We start from the raw sequence: 8,519 nt of genomic DNA, 5'->3' as shown, positions 1-8,519 counted from the left end.
TCCAACTCCACCGAGCCTGACAAAACAGAGTTGTAATTATGTGAAATTATTGATATAAACACACTGATGAATGGGTTCTGCATTGGCTGTGTATATGTGCTTTTCTGTGTGATGTATATGTGCTTAAAATGTACAGTATTCGCATGGTTGCCTGACAGAGTAGAGCAGGTGACTTTATTAAAGCATAAAGGGTGCTTGCCCTTGAGGGAGTGAGTAAGAGTGAAAAGAGTAGGTCTTTGTTTGAGAAACTTTGGAGTACAAGGTTGTGGATTTGGGAGTTCTTCTATTTATAAGTTTGTGCTAAATAAATATCATTTTATAGCAGGTCCATTATTCCAAAAGTCAAATGTGATTCCTTAAAAAAATAAGAAAGAATGCAAAAATACTGGAGTTAGGAGATATTTGCAACTAGTGGTACCACTTAATTGAAAACGTGCTGCTCTTAAGAGAAAAGATTTGTGCCAAATTCAGAACTGCTTGGCAGTAAAGAGGAACAGTTAGGGAATCTTTAACTGGCCACAATCCATTATAGAGAGCCATAAATGTCCTCAGGAATATACACTTGCAGGATGGGATGTGGTCATACTCTTCCAAAGACTCATCCACATTTATGTGCCCATAAGCTGAGCTTTTATGAGGATTTTGTATAAGTTTGTGAAAGTAAAGCTGAGTCACTGTTATGGGTCTTTTAATCTCTGTGTATCAGATTATGCATGCTTTTTGGCATGAAAACCCTGGTAAACATCGTACCTGTTTTCACTTGTTTTTTGGTGGCAATTCTTCATTTTGGAAAAGAGACTTAATTCTTCAGTTTCGCTTCAGTAATATGAGAGGATGGTTTCAGTTTCTTCTCATGACATGTTGAACATACACAATAAGCTCACTGAAGTCCTTATAAACCTCGATGTCTCTGCTTTGACTCCGCTTATATTCACATCAGTTCTTGTGATACATTCAAACCTGTAACAAATTACTCACTCCCCCAACGCCCCATGCATGATAGGGGTGTCTTCCTTCTGATTGGTGGACATTTCTCTCATTTGTCATTTGACACTCGGCACTGGTCAGCCGGCAGTGCCATTCATCTCATGTGTCACTGGCACATCAGGGGAGTCGTGCTGTGATGGGAGAAGTCTCAGTGCCAAGCATATTCTTTTGTCTCGCTGAGTTGTTTGGCTTACACTGTGCATACAGTATACCTGCTGTAAAATCTTATGGGCAGATTTGTCAGGATACTATGTTTTTTAAGGCGAGTCAATGATATGTAAAGTTAGATACACTCATCTACTACATCCTTTGTCACTTTACTTTTGGTTTTATCATATAATTAAAAGGCTATATTGCTCATTTTCAGCATCATACATGTGTTCTTGGACTACTAAACTAGCTTTGAGTGGTTTACAGTTCACAATAATCTTTCTTTGTCTTTATACAGCCACTCAGTTGGACTTACAGCTAAATATTAGAGTTTTTGCTTATTTGGACTCTTAGATAACTGGGAGCATTTTGAAAAAAAATATGAGTTTGCAACTAGCCCTGAAATAAATGCAAATTCTCCAATAGTCCTGAACACTACACCTTCTTCCTGTATATACTTTACAATATACAATAAGCAGACTAAACATTCTCACGTGGTTTGTAGTGATGCATTATGGTTCATTTGGAGTTGGCTTGTATTTTTCTCTATGTGAAAGAAACCAAACCACAGGAAAAAGCTACACATTTACAAACTCATCAAGCATGAATGTGATCATGTCTGCCAGCCTTCCTTGTCCACTGTAACCAAAGTTGGCATGTTGCCCCCACGAAGACGATCGTCAATTTGAATTTCGGTTTGGAAGAAAGGTGAGAATTACAAAAAATAATAATAAAAGGACCGTCTTAAAAAACCCAGCACATTGCCACAGTTTCTTTAAAATTTGTACCTGGTTGACTTACCTGGTCTTCTCTCCCAAAACTTCATTATTCGATTTTGAGCTATTTAACTATAACCTTTAATGATTGGGTAATGGTTGGGCATATAGTTGCAATGGTAAGTTGTGATGTGTGTGTGTGTGTGTGTGTGTGTGTGTGTGTGTGTGTGTGTGTGTGTGTGTGTGTGTGTGTGTGTGTGTGTGTGTGCATGTCTTGCTTATGAGGCATTAGTAAAAGGTCATTAGGTCGTGTATGGTGCTAGGATCTTTCACCCCATGACCCCACCCCACGTTGGTCACCCTGTGCCGACAGTTTGCCCTTCAGCAGTTTCAGCTCTAGATAAATCAGAGCAAACAGTTCAATTTGTCATTGCCTTTCTCATTAAGTTTTCATAATGAATTATGTTTTCTTAATGGTGACCTTTTGAAATATGAAAAAAATGACTGAAGACCAACCTCAGCGTGACCCTTTTGTTCTTGCGCGTTTGTGTAATTTATATGGGACGGCGTCACAACAGCTCACCAATCTTAAAAATAAAAAATTTTTAAAAATCCTTAAGCCCACAGTGCTGGAAATGGCTTGATACGCTGTGACGCTGCATTAGAAGACCCATGTGGCATGTGGCGCTGGCTGGTGCCGTTCCATGAGGAGATGGCACGAATTCAGATGTGTGAAATGGACCCGACTTTCAACATAAAATCATATAAATCAAATTCAAAACCTCCCTTGCTTATTCCCAATGACGAGTATCATTGGCAATAACTAGTAAGCAAATCTGTTCAGCATTATTCATGAAGCAGTTTTTGATCTTTTCCTTTTGGGCATGCCAAATTTCACAAAAGCATATTTTGTGTTTTACAGGCACTTTTATAGGCACACCTGGAAGTTGCCCCATATGGTCACAAATTGAAATATTACAAGTGTTAAAAACCTGCTCAGCACCTTTCACTCATGCACAAGCACAGTCCTGTTGAAACACTTTCGTCCTCTCTCCTGCTCCAGCCTGTTTGTCCTCACTTTGTCTCTGAATGATCTGAGTGACACAAACAAGATAGATTCCTTCACTGCACTCTGCACATCTACTTGGCTCTAACTCCATGCTATAGTATATATTCTCCATGCTATAAAAAGACAGGGTTATCTATCTTTTTAGTTGGGCCCAAGTAGTTTATGGTCACAGCAGTTCTTCTGGATCTTTGCCACTGTGTGAGAAGCCTGAAAGGCTCCACACTCATTGACTTTTACTGAGTGAGACAGCGACCGAGAGATACCCCAAGAAATGCATGCTGACCTCTTGAATGTCACTTAAAAGTTCTTTGTGCGTTTAGCTTTGGTTCACCGACTTGTATGTATACATGTATAATATATTGTGTTATTTATAGTGCAGCTCAGAAAGCAATCAAAGCAGAGATACCCAATATGAAATTCTGTCTTAATGTTGTCCATTAATCTCCATGACCGGCAAACCTATTCATCAGACTGTTGTTGTCATCACCATGTGTGTACTGTATTAGGCGTAGGGCTCTAGTGTCACTTCACTGTGGGGCTGCTGATGGCTGAGGAATGATAAGTGGAGGGATAAACCCTTTGTGGGGGTACACAACAGCAAATACACCCTCAGCCGTTGGTAAGAATCCAGTTTCAAGACTTCAGGAGTACACACAGACCCATTCAATGGCTCCTTCAGGCATAGGAACCCAAAGAAGAGTTACAATTTCCTTCAAACGCACAGGCTCAAGGCTGGGATGTCATTCAAAAGATTACACTTGTGTATTAGTTAGTTTGGCCAGATTTTCTAGGGTTGATGAAAACATTCACAAAATCACAGTAAAACTGCTGTAATAATTATTAGGTAATACGCAATATATTACTTATAAGCAATTATAAGATGCTTATTAGTATAATTGTGTTATTATATTATTTTCTGACTTACCTATCCATTGTTAAAAATACATTAAATCTTTACATTTTTCAATTCAAATCCAGTTTTTTTAAAAGCAAATAAACAAAAAACAACAACATTGGTAAATGTAAATAACTAATTTAGTTAAATGCTTGTTTAGGCTTATTAGTCTTTGGTAATAACTTTATAAGTGGCTAATTACTTACTAACTAACATTTATTACAGGGGGCTTAATAGAAAGCATTACCAAAATGGATTTTTAAGCCATTTAGTTATTCAATTCCTGAGTTACCTGAGATCAGTTTCCATGCATGTCAAAGTTTTTTATCACAAAGACTGAAAACAAAAGGAAGCTTTCATCTGCTTCCAGCTGTAACAAAAAGTGATATAATTATAGCAAGATTCCCTTTTTCCCTATAAGCTTCCTTTGCAGCTGGGGTTAGTTGCTGAAACATTTCTTTGCATGGCACAGTGGAGTCAAAGTGAGTCATAAAAGTTATCAGAAATTCCAGAAGATATAATATTTAAATAAGCAAGCCAGATGTGTAACGGATCAAAATCTGTCAGTTTGTATTTAGATGGTTAGTTAACCATTAATCAAGAACCTCACTGGCACGCTGTATTGTGTAACCCTGTTCTAACATGGAGTAGTTTTACAGCTTTAGACCATTCAAAGGTTTGCGTGTTTTCTGATATTTCATCGTGGCAGATTTTGTTACATTATGCCATGTTGTTTAGGAATCCAAGATGTCTGATTTTTACCCTGGGACACAAATGCAGCCAAATAATTAAAGTGGATCTGGAACATCGCTTAATCTAACTCTCTGATGCTTTAAGCCAAGGACTTTCAGCCCGCACATTTTCACATTTCCTCTTTTACAAACAAAGAGGCAGATGTGAAAACATTACCTTTTCCCAAAAATGGAGAAATATTTATAAAAAAAATCACACTGATTTTTTTCGGGTTTACCAAACAAGAGTGAGTTTCCGAAAAATTCCCATTTTAAGAGATCTTTTAAATTTTACATGTCAGCTGGTGGTTGCTGATAAGTGAGTGATAGATCAAACTCTGACACATGAAAGAGTATTGACAACATCTCTCTAATGGATTTTCTCCAAAGTTCTGTTTGCACTTCAAAGGCTCAATTAAATATTTACATACAAAACATATTTATGCAGCCTGGCATATAAGATGATAGGTAAATATTGCCTTGTGACTCATATTGACAAACAGATCAACACTGCGTACCTGTGTTGGTTTTACATGTGGTATTAAACATGCCAGTTCTTTCTCCTCTACACACCATCAGGTTCAGTTTCTGCTGCTCCCACTTCAGTCTGATGAACAGCTGGGTCTCCCATCTCTGTTCCAATTCAGTCATTCCTTCTCCTACATTTCATTGTTATTCCCGAGACATGCACTTGTCAATTCACTGTTCACAGTGATGCTAACAAAGTCAGCAGAGGAAGCATGTCATCTGTATTGTCATTGTAAGGATGTACATTAGAAAATCATTTAATTAGCATTCACTCTCAACCTCTCAATTTCCACTGCATGTTGCTCAAAGGGCCATGTTGCCATGGCACCTATCTGGATTTTTCATTTGGTGCTTTAACATGTGGCCGTTCTCCACTTTGTGGGTCTGCAGATATAATTTCCTTTTATACAGTCGATTTTATGGTTGGCTTTGCTGTTAGCTTCACCCAGAGGGGTTGTTGCCTCGGAAAGTGATTGTGATTTTGTTTGTTCGCTGGCTATCTCTGAAGAAGCTGAGCAGGCTGGAAAGTCGGTACTTTAAAAAAAATCAATGTGCAAAAGAGGTTTATTGTATGCAGATTCAGATTTCCTTTGAAAAATATGAACCTGTTGACCTATGTTTGTTATTTTCAGTTATTTATTTATTTATTCTTTTAATTTGGTCAAAACCATGGACCAAACTCTACAAAACATCTGTAAAGAAAAAATATATGTAATACCCCCTAATTTGTATAAAATTATAATAAACAGGTACATTGAAGTTCTACAGATAAAAATGGTTATTATTAATAATGTTAACTAATTATCACTAGTACTTTTTTTTTTTTTTTTTTTTGTAAATAGTTACTGCCAACCGTTTCCAGAGTGTAGACCGCTTATCCCAGTGAGACATATTTCACTCCTAACTCTATGTATTTTGACCTAAATTGCAATCTTTTTAGCAGTTACGTGAATGAAGCAGGACACACCGTGATCTCCAGATTCATGGCTCACTGTGATTTGTTGTCAACACTAAAGAGATTCAAATGCAGGATAGAGATCAAATGGTTTAAAGGGATTTAATGAATGTTTCCAATAAGTGCAACAGAAGTTTAGGTTTAAGTTGAGCTTTCCAAACAGCATGATTTTACTCAGGTAAATCCCCCTCTTAACTATAATTCAGGTAAGTATTTCCCTTTTTCCAACACTGGTTCAATCTTCCAGCTTTTCACAGGCTTGAAGACAGAAAAGTCTCCAACTGAGACAATACCAGAGTTGTTCCCACAGAATTGCCGCAAGGAGCAAGGAGACAAATAAGTAAGCAGACAGCACAAAACAAAGGAAAGCAGATTTTATGCCATCACATGAGTAGAAAAACAACCTGCCATCGACTGGAGATGAGAAACTGGTGTCCCTGCCTGGGTCCTCTCTGGACCACAGCGACTCCTGTAAGAGAGTGGTTAGTGCCGCCCTCGGATATACTCACAGACAGGTCAACACCTGGGGAGTGACACCATGATATTTATGCTATATAACTACTATAACTGCTCTCTTAAACAACTTTAGAAAAGCCATTCAAATAATTTTATTATCTGCACTAAACAATATTTAAAATACATTTGAAGAGTCAGCTTTATATTAACCAATTAGCAACTATTATTAATTAACATTTCACTGTTTGTTAAAAATAAAAGAAAAACACTTAACAAAAGTTTCAGTAACTGTCAATTTACCACTTTCTACCGATTGGGTTTTATCATGTGTTACAATATATCCAGTCCTTTGGGTAAATGCCCAACTTATATATGTATTTTTGGACTTACAAAAAAGGTATACTGTTTAGTATACTTTTTATACTGCCTTGAGTCCTCTTTCACAGTTATAACGTAATGACCCAAGCAGATCCTTGTGCACTCTTTGATGCAGAAAGTGTAACTCAGCTCAGTTATTCAGGAGGGGCTCACAGAGTCGCTGCTCATGCACATTGAAAGGAGCCTAGTTAACCCAGGTTGCTCAGGCATGTGTCAAATCTGCCTCCTGAATGACTCCTCGGTAAGATGTTTCAGGTTTGTCCAACCAGACTGGCTAGAGCTGCGACATGCTGGAAAGTTTATGTTTCTCGGGGGATTTGGAGATCCTCCCCCCAAGAAGAGCTGGAGACGCCAGTGAGGACGTCTAGGCAGCTTTGCTTAGACTTCTACCCCAACAAAAATGAAGGAATAGATGGATGGATATGAATTACATGATGACATGCTTCTATAGGTGGTGCAGTGGTAGAGCAGTCACTTAATGGCAAGAATGCTTCTGGTTTGAACCCCAGCTGGGGGCTTTCTGTGTAGAATTTGTGTGTTCTCTCTGTGTCTGCGGGTGGTTCTACCTACAATCCAAAGACATCAATGTCAGGTTAATTGTTGTTTCTGAACTGTGAGGCAAAGTGCTTAATGTGGCTGGTAGTCTAAAGCACTTTGAGTGGTCAGTAAGATGAGAAAAATGCCATGCCAGTGCCAGTCTATTCCATGTGTGCAACATATTGCTTATCCTTGTTTTTGAATGGATCGAGACCAATTGATTGTTGTTTAGTCTTCCTTCGTGTTGTGGTACAAATCATTATCTGCCCTCTGCAAAAGAAAACTGTGCTGTCCTTTCATGCTCTGGGCCCTGTTAGCACCTTTTTCATCATCCAAGGTGTGTTTATATGTGCTGTAACAGCACAAGTGCTGTAGCCACTGACCTACAGCAGATTGTTTACACAGCAGAATGGGAATGATAAGTGATTCTTGTCCTTCACGCTGGTCTTGTATATTGCTCAGTGTGGTTTGATACGTGTTATTCTTTGCCTGTGTGCTCAAACCACATGGATGATGAGATGTCGGTGGGTAATGGTAAAAATAAATTAAGACTGATAAGAAATAATTAAAAAATATATAATTTTTATTGCTGTTGGAGCCATATGGAAGTGATGGCATGTCTGGAAGGCCAATCTGATAAACACTTTTCTTCAAAACTAACGTCTCATCTTGCATTTGAGCTTTCAGTAAAGAGTACCATTTAAGAATGAAACATGAAGTGGATGTGGGACTCTTCCTTTTCAAAATAAATGAAAACCTCAAAAAATCGCATCAATGTACATGAAAAGTCTTCAGGGCCTGGCACTGTTCCCGCTGAAAGTGGTAAAAGCCTGAACAGTGAGTACAGGAACCTCCTGGCACAGTCGTGTTATTGTTGCAAAGAATGAAGAGAGTGCGAGCCAGGCATACAGAGTTAGTTCAATAAAACTATAACCAAAATCAGCAAATTGAGCCGGAAAGATTGAGACGAAGCCAATACCGTGTCTGTCTGGGAGTGTCCTTGGATTTTTTTTTTTTTCTGTCAGTGTATATTCTGTTTTTGTAGGAATATTTGCAGGTATGCATGCTGATTTACTGCAAATGCATAAACTGTGAACAGACATATGGTCAGCAGTAA

Source organism: Astatotilapia calliptera, chromosome 8, assembly GCF_900246225.1.
Source record: "Astatotilapia calliptera chromosome 8, fAstCal1.2, whole genome shotgun sequence".
Taxonomy (NCBI): domain Eukaryota; kingdom Metazoa; phylum Chordata; class Actinopteri; order Cichliformes; family Cichlidae; genus Astatotilapia; species Astatotilapia calliptera.
Note: the sequence above shows the minus strand (reverse complement) of the source record.